General features: G+C 36.3%; 1 protein-coding gene across 4 annotated transcripts in view; it reads right to left on the bottom strand.

Moving 5' to 3' along the window:
• Positions 1–14655: 14655 nt before the first annotated feature.
• hs3st1l1 (heparan sulfate (glucosamine) 3-O-sulfotransferase 1-like1) overlaps positions 14656–21488 on the bottom strand; it is a 131926-nt gene continuing 125093 nt past the window's right edge. Inside the window, exons 3-8 of one of the 4 annotated variants that reach the window (XR_012388560.1) lie at positions 18818–20676; positions 18391–18497; positions 17260–17386; positions 16999–17084; positions 16660–16698; positions 14656–16562 (exon numbers count right to left, since the gene is read on the bottom strand). The gene's annotated coding sequence lies outside the window, so the exon portion shown is untranslated. Of the gene's footprint in view, positions 16563–16659; positions 16699–16998; positions 17085–17259; positions 17869–17904; positions 20677–21488 lie in introns of those variants that run through there. The other 3 variants (XR_012388562.1, XR_012388559.1, XR_012388561.1) reach the window with 3 other exon arrangements.

Genomic DNA, 21488 nt, shown 5'->3' with positions numbered 1-21488 from the left:
TACATAATTTGCGATCTCAAGAAGTGTATACAGGGGTATGTTTTCAGAGTGAGTCTGTGTTAAAAAAAAAAAAAAAACATTATAAGAAACAATAAAGCCAGAACAAAAAATATTAGAATGATATGTGCATATTTTATACCAAAAAAATAAATAAATAAAAAATAAATAAATAAATAAAAAATAAAAAATCATGAACATGATTTAACAAATAACAAATAACAAATACACACACTGTTATGTTCCATCTTCGTTTTGTGTATTTATTTTCCTTACCCTCCTCTCTCCGCTTCTACCTCCCTTCGCTTATTGGTTCAGTTAACTGTCCATCATCGTTATGACAGTGCCAGTTCCACCAATCCCCGGACGAGCCGCGAGGATTTAAAGCTCTGACAGATCAATGTGTGTTGTGTGCTCTGCTTCAGTGTACTTCCACGCAATTCAAGAGTTCCCACTTATGGTCCGTTTCCACTGAGTGGTACGGTACGGTTCGGTTTGGTGCACTTTTATGGCCGTTTCCACTGACAATAAGCGTACCAAACTAAACCGTACAGTACCACTTTTTTGGCACCCTTTCGAAAGGGTCCCAAAAACGAGAAAGGTTACCAAAAGGTGGAGCTACAAGCGCAGCCGAACGCTGATTGGTTACAGAGATACGTCACGAGCTCGTGGAGCTACACAGAATGTAAACACAGGATCCGCCATGATCTAATGCACAGCCGAGAGATTACATGGATATAACGTTACTATATGCAAAAAAAAACAAAGAAAAAAACAGCCATGGATGACCCGGGCTCAAACAAACCGTGTCGTCTTGATGAACAGACACAATGCAAAGAAGAACAAAATCTGCAGTGTCCTGATGTTGCTTTACGAGCCCGTCAAAAAGTGTGAGCAGTATTCGCTTTCTTCCGGGAGCTTGCGATCGTGTCTATATTTGATATAACAAACTTCTTCAGTTCAGCTCATGATAATAAAGTGTAACATTACGTGATTATTGAAGTGTCTCCGTCATCTGATCCATTCAGAAAGAAAAGGACAAGTGCGAGAGTAAAGCGCAGGAAAAAAGGAGAAACCCGGCAAAACACAGGAGCAAATGTGTTTAACAACCTGAATCATGAACAAACTGCCATGATTATCTTCGTATTTTGGGCTATTATGAACTTGGAATGACAAAATGACTCGCTAACAGAGTTTACATGTGCTCCTGAAGATAACAGACACAGATGAGAGGTTTGCGCTGACAGTGGGCTATATCGCGTGTGTTTTTGAACTCAAATAGGTATGAAATGTATGATGCGTGTAGTTTTACTGTAATTAATAATATATCGGAGACGGTAGGGGGCGGGATGCGTTCATATATGTTGCATTTATTTAATATAATTACAGACGTTACAGTAGGCTATTTTGCACTGTCATTGATCTGCAGTTATAATCAACTCATGTTCATAGAAAAGTTAGTAATAAACATTTATACACAAGTATTTATGTGTGTAAAGCATCTGTTTTGTGAGAAGTGCTGCTCTTTATGTTATGTGAGCGACCCGTACAGCTTTACTGTTGACATTTATTCGAGCGAGCATGACGACGACTTAAAATTTGTCATACACCATACCCACCAAAAAGGGTACCCTTTGTGGTAGAAACACAAGCCTGATGAAGGTGACCCGTACCGACCCGAACCGTACCATACTGAACCAGTCAGTGGAAATGAGCCATTAGATATGCTTGGCATTTAAAGCAGGTTTGGCATGCTGTCCCGGGAGAGAACCCTGAGCTCGGAGATATTTGAGCCCAGGGCTCCCACCTGGTCAATAAGCATATCAGGGGATCCGAGATCAGGAAGGTCTCGATAGCTCCCCCTTTAAAAAAAAAAGGGGGGGGGGGGGGGGGGGGGAAGGAGGAGATGAGGTGGAAGGGGGGATTCTTCCAAAATGAAGATAGAGCAGTGGGGAGAAAATGATCCATTTTTAGTAAGCTAGGATCACTCTGATTGGATTGTTACCGATTACGGATGAGTGGCCAGCTGGGCTCAATCATATCACATGCTCCTCTCGAAATTAGTTTATGAAACCACTTGGTGTTTTTGGCATGCCTAAGGCCTATTCTCACGGGGCGTAAGCATTGTGGATCTGTCGGTGCCGCTTCAGAGGCGTTGCTCGCTGGAGAAGTTGGGACTAGCTCAACTTTTCAAGCGCCGATGGAAGAGTCAGCCAATCAGATCGCTTTATGCAAATACACCAGCTTGACAGTGGCCTGTTGCTGACTGAATTTCATTGGCTGACACTGCTATGATGATCGCATCAGCCCCAACTTCAGACACGCCCCCTGTCAAGTGCTGACGCTGAAGCCCCGTGTGAATGGCGCGTTAGGTAATTTGGTGATTTTATTATCTCAGTTTTACTGTGGTAATTCGAGTGTTAAACTTCGTTGTGTGATTCTAAACTGAGTCTCAGGGGCGATTTTAGGATCTTCATTTTAAAGGGGCTCAGCTCCTTATTCATTCATTCATTTTCTTGTCGGCTTAGACCCTTTATTAATCTGGGGTCGCCACAGCTGAATGAACCGCCAACTTATCCAGCATGTTTTTTTTTTATGCAGCATATACCCTTCCAGCCGTAACCCATCTTTGGGAAACCTCCACACACTCATACACTATAGACAATTTAGCCTACCCAATTCACCTGCAACGCATTGTGGGGGAAACCAGAGCACCTGGAGGAAACCCACGCGAACGCAGGGAGAACATGCAAACTCCACAGAGAAACACCAACTGACCCAGCCGAGGCTCAAACCAGCGACCTTCTTGCTGTGAGGCCAAAGTTTGAATACACACTTCATTCGTATCAACCTCCCAGTTTTTATGCACGCAAAATAATGAGATTTAAAAAATGCATTTCACTGCGCGATAAAATTAAAGAATTTCTTTATAACGTATCTGAAGGATTCAAATAAACAAGGTTAAACCAAAGAGTGTAGATAACTTAACCTAGGCTCCAGCTGTTTTGCACTTCTGCTGTGTTTTTGTCCCCTGCTTTAACCCTCGGCCTGCTTCTGAGCACCCGATCAGTTCATTAAAAGTTAGTTTTTACCTCCAGATCCAGAAGTAATGGCAGACAAACGTTTCTCTGCACCTCGCTGAACTCGAGCGCTCGGATCAAACGTCTGCAGCTATAAAAAATAAATCAACAAACAAGTTAATAATTGATGCCAACCAATGAAATGTGGAGCTCGGTGTTCACAGCGCGCTCTTGCTCCTGTACGAATATTCAAGGGCCTAAAGAGAGAGCAAAGCGACAGAAGAGACTAAATGTCTGTGATCTTCATAAAAATGAGGAGGTCAGAGAGATTCCTCATTAAAACACAACAGATCGTCATTAAACACACACACTCATTAAAGCTCGACTCGGATATTATTTGTTTTCTAAAGTAACCATACAGACTTCTGAGTGCTCAAAGGTTTATGATCTGTAACTTCTTTCAAAATCAAAACAAAATTTTTCATCAAGTATCCCTAAACAGAGGCATCATGGTGGTGCAGTGGGTAGCATTAACGCCTCACAGCAAGAAGGTTGCTAGTTTGAGCCTCGGCTGGGTCTGTGTGGATGCTCTTCCCGTGTTGGCGTGGGTTTCCTCCGGGTGCTCTGGTTTCCCCCACAAGTCCAAACACATGCGCTATAGGGGAATTGATTAACTAAATTGGCCATAGTGTATGTGTGTAAATGGTAGTGTATGGGTGTTTCCCAGTGATGGGTTGCAGCTGGAAGGACATATCCTTGATAAGTTGGCGGTTCATTCCACTGTGGTCTTAGCCTAAAAAAAAAGAATGAATGATTGAATGATTCTCTAATCAGAATAAAAACTACATTAATTGAACCATACTATGGTGAACGTGCATTATACTGTACATTTTATAGTGTTCAGAACATATTGTCTATGAATGCTATAGAAAATATTAGCTTCAACTATCGTCAACTAATTAAATGGTGTGGATAATGGCTGGTCTGATGCTCTTCACTTTTCATGGACGAATACCATAGCAACTGTAGACTCACCACAAAAGATCAATTGCTATATATTACCATAGCAACTGTAGAATCTCCACAACAGATTAGTCATTATAGTAGTTGCGTTGCCTTAGCAACTTTAGAATCGCCACAACGGATCAGTTACTATAGTTGTTGCATTACCATAGCAACTGTAGAATCACCACAACAGATCAGTTACTATAGCTGTTGCATTACCATAGCAACTGTAGAATCGCCACAACAGATCAGTTACTATAGCTGTTGCGTTACCATAGCAACTGTAGAATCACCACAACAGATCAGTTACTATAGTTGTTGCGTTACCATAGCAGCTGTAGAATCGCCACAACAGATCAGTCACTATAGTAGTTGCGTTACCATAGCAATTGAAGAATCACCACAACAGATCAATTACTATAGTTGTTGTGCTTCCATAGCGACTGTAGAATCACAACAACAGATTAATTACTACAGTTGTTGTGCTTCCATAGCGACTGTAGAATCATCACAACAGATCAATTACTATAGTTGTTGTGCTACCATAGCGACTGTAGAATCGCCACAACAGATCAGTCACTATAGTTGTTGCATTACCATAGCAACTGAAGAATCACCACATTAGATCAATTACTATAGTTGACGTGTTACCATAGCAACTGTAGAATCACCACAACAGATCAATTACTATAGTTGTTGTGTTACCATAGCAACTATAGAATAACAACACATAAATTACTATAGTGGTTGTGTTGCCATAGCAACTGTAGAATCACCACAACAGACCACTTAATATAGCTGTTGTGTTACCATAGCAACTATAAAATCACCACAACAAATGAATTTTTGAAGAAATTTTCTCTAGTATGGTTCAAAAGCATTGTAGTATTTACTATGAATTACTACAGTATTTTTGGGAGGCATGAAATTGATTAAAAGTGACATAATTAATAATTAATAACTGCTTCTGAATTCCATTCACTACAACATCCAAATCAAATATATCAGTGGTCAGATACTGACAAAACACTGCAAGTCCAGCAGCTGATCACGTGTGCTGCAGAAGATATTAGACCAGAGTTATGCAGAAATATGTCAGAATCAGCTAGCAGACGCCTCTCATGCGTCTCAGTGACAGCTGGAGAATCAAAAACAGCATACTGTACTGTACGCTACTGTATATAACACCTGCTGCTCCTGCATGCATGTGTGAAATACACACTTTTGCTTGAGATTAGCAATGCATATGTAATCACACCACCAATCTAAATGTGCTTTTAGACTCTGTGGAAACACAAAAAAACATGAAATATTGTACAACACAGAATGAGTGTTTTCTTTCTGAATATACTGTATAGTAAAATGCTGTTTATTTCTGTGATGTAAAGCTGAATTTTCTGTTTTCTGATCCTTCATAAGTCATAATAAGATATGATGATCACTCTTCTGATTGTTATTAATGTTTTAAAAATATTTTTATGTAAAAACTGATTTTAAGTTTCAAGATTTTTTGATGATTAAAAAAGCTCCATTAATCATTTTTTAAAATGTAGACTTTATTATTATTATGATTATGATTATTATTGTTAATAGATTATTTTTATTTTATTATTTATTTATTTTAATAATATTAATAATAATTTGTTTCATTATTTATTTATTTAATTATTATTTATTTATTTAATCATTTATTTATCTATATATATATTTATTATACATTTTATTTTAGCCAAACTAAAAGATGTTCTGCAGACAAAAAAAAAAAAAAAAAAAAAGTATATATATACAGAAATACTATGAATATGTCTTTAGTTTGTTAAACATCTTAGGGGTGGGGGTGGGGGGGGGGGGGGTGAAAGAAGAACAATTTTAAGAAATTTTTACTTTTACTTTTTTACTAATAATAATAAAAATAACAAAGATAATAATAATAATACAATAATAATGATAATAAAAATAAAATAATGATAATAATAATAATAATAAAATAAATATTGAGAATAAAAATTATATAATTATAATAATACTAATAAAATATAATAATGATAATAATAATAAAATTATAATATTAAAAATAATAAAATAATAATAATATACATATATAATATATAATAAAAACATATTAAATAAAGCAAAAGATTAATTAAACAAAACAAATTCTAATACTGAATGCATAAAAATGTCTTGCTTAAATTAGCATCTTGGGGTGATACGGTGACCTCACAGCAAGAAGGTCGCTGGTTCGAGTCCCGGCTGGGTAGGTTGGCATTTCTGTGTGGAGTTGGCATGTTCTCCCCGTGTTGGCGAGGGTTTCCTCCAGGTGCTCCGGTTTCCCCCACATGTTGCTGAACATATGCATTAAAGTATATTCCGGGAGTTTTCCGGGAGACAGACCAAACTGGGAGATGGGTCTGAAATACGGGAGACTCCCAGGAAAAACGGGAGTGTTGGCAGGTATGGAGTATTCGCGGATGAAAGTGAAGAGCAAGATGGCGAGGCATTGGATGGCGGAAGGGTGTCGCTGACGAAAGTGAAGAGTGTTGGGGAGTTGCGGAAGAAAGTGAAAGTGAAGAGCGGAGGGAGGAGGAGGGCGTTTGAGGAGGGGGATCAGTAAAATGAGGTGCCGGATCAGATTTTAGAGGGGCTGGATCCGGATCCGCCGTGTTCCGGCACGAATTAAGCCCTGGCTGGAGCTGGAAGGGCATCCGTTGTGTAAAACATATGTTGGAATTTTTGGTGGTTCATTCCGCGGTGGCGACCTCTGATAAATAAAGAGGCTAAACTGAAGGAAAATGAATGAATTAATGATTACAATAATCATAATAATTAAAATGAAAATGATAATAACTATAATAATAAATAAAGCAAGAAATAAACAAAACAATGCGCTGTTTGAATTAGCATCTATTAGCAGTTTTCATCACGCTGGAAATGCAAGGTCAATGCAAACACATTGCATTCTGGGAGCTATTATTTTAATGATCTATAGTCAAAAAGGTCATTCTAGGTATTTCATGCATACTTCAGTCCCAGCCTCAGTAGTGTGCTATTAAAAAAAGCAGGTCAGATTGCGCCAGTGTTTGGAAAACAGCTGAATAATGCAGTTAAATCTGTTGAATCGCTGCTTTAGTAAGTTACTCAGCCGGCCTGTTTTATCCCTGAAGATGTGATACTGTACTCGTTTCAGAAAACACACACAGCAACACTTTGGAGATGAACCTTCAAAGCTGCTAAAGCTCCAGAGAGCACATTAAAGTTGAGTATCAGCGGTGTTTTAGGGTTCAGCGCGTGTTTGGAATCGCTGCATATATGAATATGATCTCGTGTTCTTACCATTCCAGGCACAATCATGAATATATGCAGCAGAAATATCAATGAAGGAGCCGAGCCAATGTCAGCATGTTCACATCATCTGCTGGAGGAGATTCAGAGTATGGGAGGCCAGTTGGGACAAAACACGCACAAATAAAATGACTCCTGAGGTCAAACTGTCAGGTAAGACAGAATACATCAGATGCTTGATGAGATTCAGAGTATGGAAGGACAATAGAGACAAAAAAACCACCAACATTTATTCTAAAAATGATCAAACTTCATGAAAGTCAATGTAAGTTATTGTTTAATGAGATTTAGAGTATGGAAGAACAGCAGGGACATATAAAAATCTCTGGAAAATGGACAACAACTTCAGAAAACATGAAATGTCTTATGAGAATCAGAGTATGGAAAGTCAATAGTGACAAAATATTTTAATAGTATATGGGAGGCCAACGGCGACAAAAAAAAAAACAAAAAAAAACACAAAAATGATTTTGAAAACAGTCAAACTTTATGTAAGTCGATACAAATTATTAGAGTATGGAAGACCAACAAGGCCAAAATAGACAAAAAAATTACTCCTGAAAATGGTCAAAATGTGCATGATTACATTGCACTAAGGACAGTACACATGAGATGTTTGATGAGAGTAGAAGTATGGAAAGCCAATAGTGACAAAAATAAACAAATAAATAAATAAAATAAATAATAATATGAAAGGCCAAAAAGAAAAAAAAAACTACATATAAATCGATTTTGAAAACAATCAAACTTATGTAAGTCAATATAAATTATATGTTTGATGAGAGTCAGAGTATGCAAAGCCAACACGGACAAAATACACAAAAATTACTCCTGAAAATGGTCAAAATGTGCATGATTAAATGCATTTAAGACGGTATACTTGAGATGTTTGATGAGATTCAAAGTATGGAAAGCCAAGATGGACAAAATACTTTAAGAGTATATGGAAGGCCAATAGGGCCAAAATGAGCCTACACAAAAAATTATTCTGAAAATCAACAAACTTAAGTCAATAAAATGAGATGTTTGATGAGATTTAGGAAATGGCAGAACAACAGGGACAATATAGCCAAAAATGACCCCTGAAAATGGTCAAAATGTGCTTGATTAAACTTAATTTCAGACAGTGTACACGAGATGTTTAATGAGATTCGGAGTATGGAAAGCAAATAGTGACAAAAGACTTTGAAAGTTTATGGAACGCCAATGAGGACAAAATAAACACAGATGAAAATGTATTCTGAAAACTGTCAAATTTATTTAAGTCAATATAAATGATATTTTTGATGAATAGTCAGCGTATGAAAGCCAAAATGAACAAAAGACTTTGAAAGTATATGGAAGGCCAATGAGGCCAAAATAAGCCTACAAAAACTGATTCTGAAAATGATCAATACAAAGTCAATTTCTGAGTCAATACAAATGAGATGTTTGATGAGAGTCAGAGTATGGAAGGCCAACAGGACCAAAATAAACAAAAATACTCCTGAAAATGGTCAAAATATGCATGATTACATTGCACTAAAGACAGTATACATGGCATATAGGTCGCTGTATACATGGGGCGAGGCAGTGGCGCAGTAGGTAGTGCTGTCGCCTCACAGCAAGAAGGTCGCTGGTTCGAACCTCGGCTCAGTTGGCGTTTCTGTGTGGAGTTTGCATGTTCTCCCTGCCTTTGCATGGGTTTCCTCCGGGTGCTCTGGTTTCCCCCACAGTCCAAACACATGTGGTACAGGTGAATTGGGTAGGCTAAATTGTCCGTAGTGACACTTAGTCAGTGTGTGTAAATGTTTCCCAGAGATGGGTTGCGGCTGGAAGGGCATCCGCTGCGTAAAAACTTGCTGGATAAGTTGACGGTTCATTCCGCTGTGGCGACCCCGGATAATTAAAGGGACCGACAAGCCGACAAGAAAATGAATGAATGAACAGTACACATGAGATGTTTGAAATGAGTCAGAGTATGGAAGGTCAGTTGGGACAAAATATTTTACGAGTATATGGGAGGCCAATGAAGACAAAATACAAAACAAAAAATGATTATAAAAATGGTTAAACTTTATGTAAGTCAACATAAGTGAGATGTTTGATGAGAGTCAGAGTATGGAAGGCCAACAATGACAAATTAGACAAAAAGTTACTCCTGTAAATGGTCAAATTGTGCATTTTTAAGTTAGTATACATGTAATGTTTGATGTGATTCAGAGCATTGAAATCCAATAGTGACAAAATAAGCATACACAGAATTTAAAAAAAAAAAATGATACATCTTTCTGTTTCAGTATAAACGAGTTGTTGGATGGGATTCAGAGTATGGAAGACCAACAGGGACAAAATACACAAAAAAATTACTCCTGAAATTGGACAAATGTGCATGTAAATCAGAATACATGGGATGTGTGATGAGATTCAGAGTATGGAAGGTCAATAAGGACAAAAAAACTATAGAAGTATTGAGGTCAAACGGACATTTATTATAAATATAACTGAGATGTTTAATGAGATTCAGAGTATGGAAGGCCAATAGGGCCAATAGTCTTTAAATTGATGATACTAAATGTTATTATGTCATTAAGCAGTTTGATTAAGTTTTGATGTAAGGTGATGAAATGTTCATTTACATGCATGCAGGAAACAATTATCATATCCTTCATGAATAAACACTGTCCCAAGTTTTTTTGGTATTTTAACAGCAAATAATTACATCAGAATTAAAAGTGCATATTTACATAATAGATCAGTGTGCTGTGTATATTTGTTTTTTTTAAATATTTATTTATATCAATATATAAAATATTTACATGAAATAAATGATATTATTTATTATATTTAAACATACATAATATACACAGCACACACATATATTATTGAAATACAATCTTTCTTAGATGCAATTAATTGAGATTTAATAATCATTTGATTGCACTAATTTATATCAACATTCCATTACATCGCATCTGCAAATATAGTCTAATATAGCTGTTACACTGACTGCCAAACTGTGCATGGTGACACTATCAAACCTAACAGATCTCGTTTTGACTTTTGGCCCTATTGACCTTCCATAACAACGACATGTATTGCAATTGGATATTGCAATTCTCTGATTGTTTCCCAGACACTTTATATCTGATCCTCTATATCTCTATTAAAACTTTGTGCTTTTCAGAGTGTGCCTCACACAGGTGAGTGGGCTTGACAAACCACCCGTAGAAACACTCATCCTTCCATATGGACAACACACTTTACTTAAACTCCGTCTAGCCAGAACTAACTAAGGAAAACAAGATTAACCTGTGAATGAACCACAAATCAAATCATGCACTATTAGTTTTCTCCAAACTTAAAAACTTAAATAGGTTTAATAGGTTAAATAGCTCTTACGTCCAGTGTTGTGTTCATGTTTATGATTGTGTTTATTTATGTAGCATCGTGCTCCTGCAACGTTAAACTTTGATCCAGTTTATGTCCACGCACATAGCTGAATAACTTGACTTGAACTTGACTTATAATGTCAGGAATGGGAATGACCTTTATAATCCAAATCGGCCTTAAACACTGAAGCACACACACACACACACACACACACACACACACACACACACACACACACACACACACACACACACACACACACACACACACACACACACACACACACACACACACACACACACACACACACACACGCGCTGCACAGGGGGTTTCAGAAATCAGGAAAATGGGGAAAATGATGAGATTGAAGGAAATGGAGATGGAAAAGAGCGATAGGGTGTTAGAGGAGAAGGGAAATAGATGGCGGAGATAATAAGCGGATGCACTTGCTCTATTTTCTTACTCCAATTTCCCGAGCTTTCCAAAACTGGTAATCCGTGTAGCTTGGATCCTCAGGTTAACCGCTGCCTGTCAGGACAAATCTAGACTCACATTCAGATTCAGGCCGCAGTTTGTTTACTGAGTGACCTGAAATGCTGCTGAAATTAACAGAGAGTACACGTGCTTCTGAAAATGAGAGAGAGATGAGAACTTATTTGGGTGAAAACAGTCTCATTTTTTTGTGGGGCTTTTCTGTATGTCATTTTAACAAAATAAGTTTATATACAGAAATATGATTTAATAATGATGCACAAAAATATCAAATAGAATAAAGATGAAATGGAATATAGTAATAGAAGATATAATAATATAAAATATAAATATATATAATATTAATAAAATAATCTAAATATATGGAATAGAAATATACAATTATAATATTATTAATATAAATTATAAATATAATTATAGAATAAAATATAAAGTTATACAATAATATTAGTAGGCCTAATAGAATAGAAATATATAGTATATAAAAATAAAATGATAACAATATGTTTGATGTATTTATACACACACACATGCAGTGCTCAGCATATGTAAGTACACCCCTCACAAATCTCTTTTTAAATCCACGTTTAAAAGGAAGCTCTAAAACATTATATTTGTGCATATACATTAGATTAGTCAGTACTGAAGCCAAATCTGGAGCTTATCTAACAAATAACTTATGATGACGCTCCAAAAACTCAAGTTTATATGTTAGAGAAAAATAATAAATACAGATTTAAAAAACAGAAGAAAAATCAAGAGAAGCAAAAAAAGTAGAAAAATTTAGTTGAAATTTTGGAAGTTGTAATGTATTTTTTATTATTTAGTTTGAATTTAATTGTATTATCCTTCGGTTTCTTAATATGTTGGGTGACTAAAATATTACTGTAATAAATATATCTGTTTAATACATCTGTTTTGTTTAAATGCACCAAAATAAATCTCCTATATTCACTAAGAAATGGAGAAAATTATTCATTTTCAAAATGAGGTGTACTTATTATGCTAAGTAATATATATATATATATATATATATATATATATATATATATATATATATATATATGTAATATTAGTAATATAACAGAAATATATTAAGGAGAGAATAAAATTTATAAAATAATAAAAAAAATGCATTAAATGCAATAATAATAATGAAAAAAATATAGTAATATCATATAGATATATAACATTTAAATATATAATAATAATATAAAATATAAATATAATAATATAACAAACTATATATATATATCAGAGGTCGTGTTAGTAAAAAGTCCGTCATAACCTATTATTGACCCTCAATTTATTTACATATTCTCTAATTGCTTTTTTCATTCATATTTTAATAATGAACTTGCACGACGAGCATATAGGCTAAAATTATTCATTCATTTATTTGACAAATTAACATATAACTCCTATCTGCCTTACCTCATATCTTTCTCTTGCGTCGACCTGAACTGGGTGCTGGCCTGTGCGTAATCAAGCACATCAAGAGAAACTGATGCAGAGGCAGTTGTCATTAAATTCTGTCTATGCCTCGGAAAGTCGACTTCTCGTGAGTTGTAAATTTGTTCTGGAGGCTGAAGCCGCATTCTGCTGCCACACTGGAGAGTCTTTGCCAGAAGCGGCTCGGACTCTACAGACAGACTCGGGCCAGATATGACTATGGTTAACAGGAATCGGGCCAGTGCTTTACAGCCGCATCACAAAGGCATGTGCGGGAGCGAGCTGCAGGCCGGATAACACTCGCCGATGCCGAATCGGAGCCGGAGCCGTCGAAGGGTAGCTGAGCTCAGGCCGATTACTACCTGCTATCTGGGTAGCGACACTTCAGCCAGCGTTATGTAGTTAGTAAACATTTCTCCTAAGGAAGTGTTCAGAAGTTTGCTGGATTTTCTGAATGTGGGATTTCCCGGTCTTATAAGCACTCGTTTCACCGGGAAAAATACTATAGCAGGGGCTCGGCTTCACTCCTCTGTGTTCGGTAGTGCTCAGCTCACAACGCACTCCAAACCACCTGACATTCCGCTTGGTTGGCCTGTAACAACAGCTGTTGGCGACTGAGGATTTTTGTCTGTTTCTCGTCATCTTCCCCTGCATCACTTCCTCTTTTTTCACCTTTATTATTAATATCACAACTATTTGGCCATTTAAATAAACTTCTCACACTCAGCTGCTGTGACATTTTTGCAACTGTACACAGCACAGCGGTGACAAAGAGGAGACAAAACAAGGGCAGTCGCCATCAGCTGGACAGGAGTGGGAATTACAGTCAGCTATAAATTACAATTGATCCCCCTCAGCATAATCTGTCAAAATGACGGATCACCTTCAGATTTTTCCGTCACTGCTGAAAAAAAAATTTGTCAATGACGGAAAATATTTGGTAAATAAATAAATATATATATATATATATATATATATATATATATATATATATATATATATATATATATATATATATATATATATATATATATATATATATTAATTAATAATTGTATATTAATATGTATATTAATAATACAATCAAAATATACAGAACAGAAATATGTAATAATAATATTAATAATAATAATATAAAATAAGGATAATAATAGAAAAAAATATATACCTATATATATATATATATATATATATATATATATATATATATATATATATATATATATAGTACAATAGAAATATATAAAATAACAATATAACATAGAAATATAATATAAATAATAAAAATAATACAACATTTTGAAACATTTTATGTACAATTTTATTTTAATTTTAAAACATTTTGTAACATCATTTATTTATTTATTAAACAAAAAATAAAAATATATAAAAAACAGACAGAAATCCTGCCTTGCTGAAGTAATAAAATTAAATGAAGATAAATAAAACTGACCCATAATTATTCAAAACAAACATGAGACAAACACATACCAAAATTAGTTTAAAAATAAATAATTAAAATAAAATCCCAAAAGATAAAAAAGAAAAGCTAGTTAAAATTATTATTAGTATATAAACAGTATTGTCATTGTAGCACTATTATATACTAATAACATTTATTTGGACCAGACTGCAATTTATCATTGCGGTGTGATTAATCATTCCTATGAACATTTATAATCATCTATGAAATACTCCCAAAAATGAATGCAGGGTAATTTCCCCCAGCCCCGATATTTCTCATATGACACCGTGGTTTAGCAGCCCACACCCCTCCTCACATCAAATCAACTCAAAGTCAACTTAAATCAATGTGCAATTAATTGTAATTACAATAATGAACATTTTGACAGATAAACCCTTCCAGGATGACAAGAGCTAATGTGTTTCTGCACCCGAGTCATGTTTCTCTGACATTAGATATCGAGAGTTCAAAAAACCAGACAGCTCAAGAAACAGACGTCATTCTCAGATCCCATTTTGGCAGCAGAACCATTTATTATCAAGAACAAGAATATCAAACGAACAGAGAGCAAGAGAAAAAAAGGATTCAGTGTTCACCAGATTCATCTCTGTTACGATAAAGACACTCAACAGCAAAGATCTGTCCTTCTGTCGCTGCCTCAATAAAGCATTCGGTACAATTTCAGATTGAAAACATAAACCTAACGCAGAGGTGTGCGATACTGACATCACTGGAGTTTCCTATAATAACCGTAAGACAACAGGATTTTGTGTTACAGTAGGTGAAAAAGGTCCGGTCTTCAATTCAATTGATTCATTCAAAACAGCTGGTTCATATAGATACAGGGCAAATGAATCACTGACTCAAATGAATCATTTAGAAATAGATTCTCTGAGGCTTAGAGATTTTCTGCTGTGGCTTTTTGAAACCATTTTATTGGCAAAAACTGGCAACATGTGTGAAAGTCTCAGTCATTTATTCAATTGATTCATCCAAAACACCTGAATCATTTAGAAACAAAGCAACTGACTCACTGTGCTAAAAACAGATCAATGCAGGAACTTTATAAATGGACTGTTGAATCACTGACTCAAACGAATCATTCAGAATCAGAAGCACTGAGGCTTTAAGAACCATACATTGTCATTTCAGATAAACCCTTATTAGTTATTAGATAAAACAGTATTTTGTGCTGGTCTTGGTTGGTTTAGTCTTGTCATGCATAAATGAATAAGAAACAAAAACCAGAGTGTGTAAAAGACCCAGGCTTCAATTCAATCGATTCATTCAAAACAGCTGATTCATTTAGAAACTAAGCAAATGTCCTGCTGTGCCAAAAATGATTAGATTAGTCTTGCTATGACAAAGAAAATATTAATTAAAAAAAACAGCGGTGAGGGTGAAAGACCCAGTTTTTGATTCAATAGATTTATTCAAAATAGCTGATTCATTTAGAAACTAAACAAATGTTCTACTGTGCCAAAAAATATACTTTAAGAACGGACTTTAGGATTGGATAGTTGAATCACTGACTTAAATGAATCATTCCGGAACAGATTCATTGAGCAAGAAACAATGCAGTGCTGCTTTGGGATGCGTACATTTCTACTACACAGCAAAATATGGGGACCCAAAACAACTCTATGGGTGTTAATTTCAACACTTTGAAAGTGTCTCATGGGGTCCACTCAAAACATTGTTAAATCAACACTTTCAAAAGGGTTGGCACATTGACACCGAAGTAAGGGTTAATTTTAACTCTGGGCAGAGTTAAAAAATGTAACTATATTTAACACCGCCTGGTGTAATATATTGTTATTTTATTCAACTCTCTTGAGTGTAAATATGGTAAAAAGGTCAAATAGACTGTAAATTACAAAAGAAAAAACATTTTATTTGAAAACATTCACCATTTCAACAATTCATTCAGTTTTTTAAAATGCAACAATGCCAAATATGCTTTAAATGTTTTATTAGTACAGACAGTATCAACAAAATATGTATGACCAGTGCTCAAAAAGGCTGTTTCAGTCCTTTGGTCCAAACTTGATGTGTTATCAGAGCAATTTGAAAGTTCAATATAGCGTCACTCATAGTTTTCTTCTGAACTCATAGTTTTCTTGTGAAATTACATTTTAAACAACTTGGCGTGCAAATCTTTCACTTCGGGTGTTTCCTTGGTCCTCCATATCAAACACAGCAGTTTAAATGAAGGTATAAATGCTGTAAACTTGTGTGAAAACAAACTGGAGCTAGGAAATCTCATCAAGCATGTCCTGTGAATGAAGTGCTTCCCAGCCACAGGATGACCTTTTTATCCATGACGATGTAGTAGCTGCTGATCGCTCGTCTGGTGGTTCCTGATGCACGGATATAGGGTGATGCTCATCTAAGAACTCTTCAAGACTCCAGCATGACTAAGAAAAATGTTTGAAAACAAATTGCAATCAAATTCTATGATATAGTTAAAAGAACATTTAAAGTAAATAAAACATTCAAGAAATCTAAACTCACCTTTTGTCTTCATGATGATCCACAACTTGACTCTCCCAGCTGGTTACAGCATATGGAAAAGTAGAAAAAACACATACATCACTGTTGGATCTCCAAAAACAATTAGGTTAACCACTATGACTAGAACTGGAAAAACAGGCAGCTGTCTGTCCAGAATCCTGAATTTAACACAACACTTGGAGCAAAATTTAGAGGATCTTAAAATCTTTTATATCATTTAGTGATGCTGACTTCCCCAAAATAATGGCCACAGTGTAAAAAATATTCAAAAAATTCAAAAACAACAGTTTTCTGTACGCGTGTGCGTGCGTGCGTGCGTGCGAGTGCATGTTTCTTTACCAGATTCAACTTGTTAGGCCCTTTCAGGTCCAGTATTGACGCCACCTTTACTGGAGTGTAGCAGATGTTTCAGGTCCAAATATAATCTAAAATATTAGGATAAGCAGAAGAGGAAAAGTGCAAAGTAAAGAGCAAAACATTATTTAAGTAACAGTTCACCCACAAAACAAAACTTATCACCTTCATGTCATTTGTTATTCTCTAATGCTCTAATACCCTCTCAGCTTATGTGAAACAAATACAGAACTTTATCAAACATACCTTCATTATTATCACCACATATGACCAAGAAGGTGTGCTTGGTCATTTCACCAACTCTGGAAATACACCATCCGTTTCTAATCAGCCACCGTCACAGGGTCTTGTGTTATTGTACAGAGAACTGTGGCTGTTAAAAAACAACAACACATTAGTATCTAACACATTTGCATAACCTTCAGATAAAAAAGAGAGATGAACATCACAAAGTATGCCTCAAACTTTTTCAGATATCTTTTGATTCAGATGTTGATTATTGATAATAAATCTACAAATCAAACCTGTATCATCATTAGGCTGCTCAAATATGAATCAGTTGATTAATTTTACAGACAGGTGGCTGTTTACAACGCACTAAATTGTCTTTAATAAAAAGGAAATGTTGTGTACAGTACATGCTAAGTTTAGCCTATAGTTTTAAGCACAATATCATGCGGGAGAAAAAGCTTGACTAAGATGTTCCTGACTACATAAATAGCCTAACTTACTAACGTCAGACATCCCGAGTTGGAAAAAGTAATTTTCGGGGGATACAGAGTTGATTTGCGGGAGGTAAGTTAGCGGGAGAGATGAGAACCTGAAGAGCAACGGGATGAGTTGCGCGCGACGTACCTGAAGAGCGGTGGGGGTGACTTGCGTGCGACGTACCTAAAGAGCGGTGGGGGTGACTTGCGCGCGACGTACCTGAAGAGCTGGGAGGGATGCGGTGGAGAGGGGTGTGCAAAGTGTTTAATGACCGGGCGGGAGACGCGCGATTTCCGGGAGATTATCATTCATTTGCGGGCATCTACTTGGGCATCTGGGAGTCTCTGTGCATTTGCGGGATAACGTTAACGTTAGTCCCACAACTTCCGGGAGACTTCTGTAACCTTAAATGTCTGAGAAAGTGCAAACGCGGTCATTTAAAGACATTAATGTTAACATTCCGACTTTAATGGTTGTCAACGCTTAATATAATTCAAGCGTACGTTATCACGCGAGTCTATGAACTAACGGTATATGGACGGCCACGAATGAACCAGTTTAAAAGGGCCGCGGCGTTTAAAATAACCAAATTAACGTACACGAATAACAAACAATCATATGTTTTAGTCAGGAAGCCTTTTACAAGTAAGCATATGTTCATTTACTCACCAGACATGTTTTAGAAACTCTCCAGAGCTTATGGAAACCGTCCTGTGTTGCCGTTAGCATCCGGGCAGAGTAGGCTAGGCTGCTCCGGGGATTCCCTCGCTAGTTTGCTTCGAATTAAAGGAGAAGTGTCGATTTTATTTTACAGATGGGTAACAACGCACAAAATGGCATTAAGTGTGACAGAAATGTGTTGAACATGTACATTTGATGTTTTTATGCACTATGTATGCGTGAGCATATATAAAAACATTCTTGAAAAGAAGTGAATAGTAATGCAGTTAAGCTAGATACACAAATGACCATGAATGAACCACAGAAGATTAAAATTGTCACTCCATTCTAAAGTTATTAACTTAACAATATGTTTACAACTGTATTTCCTTAAAGAAAGTCAGTAAAATACCTAAATTTAGGTAGTTTGACTCACCAGTTGCTGTTCTAAACCTCAGATGGAAAATGGCGTCTGGAAAATTCTTCAGTGACTGGGGCTGCATGAATTCCCGGATGTTGGAAATAACACCACCAAGTGTTGAAAAGATAACTCCTTGATTTCGCACTGAATAAAATCAATTCTAACTCTTATTATATTCATTTATTAAAATCTAACTCTTTAACGTCAACACTTTACTCTAAAATGCTTCAACACCGAGAATTTAACTCAGATGAATTTGCTGTGTAGCTTTGTCTGAACTAGGTTTAGTGGCAAAACAGAAAATATAAACAAAAACTGGCTCTGGGCGAACGTCATTTAATCGATTTGTTCAAAACAGCCGATTCATTTAGAAACAAAGCAAATGACTCACTGTGGCAAAAATGTATCAACACAGGTACATTAAATACAAATTTTTGAATTACTGACTCAAATGAATCATTTGGAATCAGATTCACTGAGGCTCGGAGATGCACACATTTTCTGCTCCTGCTGTTTTTTTAAACAATTTTCATTGGCAAAACAAAAACAGACACAAACCGGCAGTATGTGTGCAAGTCTCAGTCATTTATTTAATTGATTCATTCAAAAGAGTTGACTCCTTAAGAAATAAAGCAAATATCTCACTAAATATCTCAAAAATGGATCAGTGCATTAACTTTAGAAATTAACTGTTGAATCACTGACTCAAATGAATCATTCAGAATCAGATTCAACAAAGCTCTGAGATGCAAACCCTTTCTGCTCTGGCTTTTGAAACTTTTTCATTAAGAAAACCAAAACAGACTAAAATGTGTATGTGTGCAAGTCTCAGTCATTTATTCAATTGATTCATTTAAAAACAGCTGATTTATTTAGAAACAAAGCAAATGACTCACGTTTTTGAGTGTTGCTCTGAAATGTCCACATCTTCTGCTCTGATATGCTGTTTTTTAGCTATTTTTTTATCAGCGAAAAAGAAAATATATTGAAAAAAATGGCAGTATTTGCACAAGTCCCCGTCTTTCATTCAATCAATTCATTCAAAACAGCTGTGACAGCAAGCGACTCACTGCATCCAAAATGGTTATGCAGGGACTTTATGAAAGCATAGTTGAATCACTGACTCAAATGAATCATTCAGAAACAGATTCATTGAGGAAGTAAACAATGCAGTGCTGCTTTAGGATGTATACATTTCTACTAGCTTTGTCTGAACTAGTTTCATTGGCAAAACAGAAAATATAAACAAGAACTGGCTCTGTGCGAACGTCATTTAATCGATTTGTTCATTTAGAAACAAAGCAAACGACTCACTGTGCCAAAAAATGGATCAGCACAGGATCTTTATGAATGGATCACTGAATCAAATGATTCATTCTGAAACAGATTCATGAACAAAACAGCACAGTGTTGCTCTGAGATGTTCTCATTTGTGGAACAAAATACAAACAATATTGTGTCTGAAATGTTTCTCACTCGATATTTAAACATGATGTTTATTGAACTAATGTAAAACTGCAAAATCAAGCACTGATCTTCAGGAAAACGGCATTTTTGCTTGTGTGATGTTGCTGACCTATATCATATCTTATAAATATAAAAACATACACCACACAGGGATATTTTAACTTTCATAACTTGAATTATTGGTTTATTCTAATGTCACACACTCATTACATATAGACTCTGTTTGCTCTTTTCAGAAAACTCCATTATGTCACTAATTAAAGGAGTCGTTCACCCAAATTTCCCCACAGGGTCTCAGCAGGTCACACCAAGTTGAATTTTTAAGACCATTGTGAATTAAATTTTAGACATATACAGGACTAAATGCAACCCAAGCTTATTCTGAAAGTGTAGCCCCGCGGACGTTTCTGGAGACCGTGATTTACGAGGCTGGAGGTACGTATGGCCGTATTTGTTTTTTCAAGCGAATGCTACGGGGCGGTGTGACGCCGCTCCTCTTCGCGCTCGCCGGCTGGGCTGATGGCTCACCTCCTCCATGTGGAGGGCTTTCCCGCCGCAACCAGTTTGTCCGGTTAGCTCATCGTGTTACGTCGGCGGAGCGGAGGCCCAGAGGAGGAGCCGGGCACGTTCGAGACCAGGGTCGAGTGCGGAGAAGTGCAATTCCAGAAATCAGGTAAGACAAAAAACAGAATCCAAAAAATAAAGCAAACGAGTTCGTAACGGGGCGAGAATGCAGTGATATCTGAAAACATGGTCAAAATCGGACGAGGGCTTTTCTTTTTCCGCACGGCTTTTGTAAATCGTCGCTTGAGTTTAGAGAAGGACGAGGAGGAGGGCGGCTAGTCAGTCGTTCAGTCGGACAGACGGTCGCTCGACAGCGGATTCTGGTGGCTTTTTACGCGAGAACAGCGCCGGCGCGAACAGCAAGCATTCGAGGCGTGAAAAATCACGCACGGCGGCCTCTCGCGGATTCGTGAAAACAAAAACTGCACAAATACTACCTCCCGGCACATATTTCGCGGTCTCCAGAAACGTCTGCGGGGCTACGTTTCCAGAATGAGCCTGGGTTGACTAAATGCTAAAGATGTTTTTCCGAATATCCCTGCAGGGAAAGATTTTCACTTGCCCTTTCAGAAAAATAAATATAATTTAATACATTTAATAATACAGTGATAATAATTTAATAATAAAAAAATAGATAGGTCAGGTCAGAATCCTC

This window comes from Danio rerio, chromosome 13 (assembly GCF_049306965.1).
Source record: "Danio rerio strain Tuebingen ecotype United States chromosome 13, GRCz12tu, whole genome shotgun sequence".
NCBI classification, from domain to species: domain Eukaryota; kingdom Metazoa; phylum Chordata; class Actinopteri; order Cypriniformes; family Danionidae; genus Danio; species Danio rerio.
The sequence above is the reverse complement of the archived record's forward strand: the minus strand, read 5'-3'. Positions and strand labels throughout refer to the sequence as shown.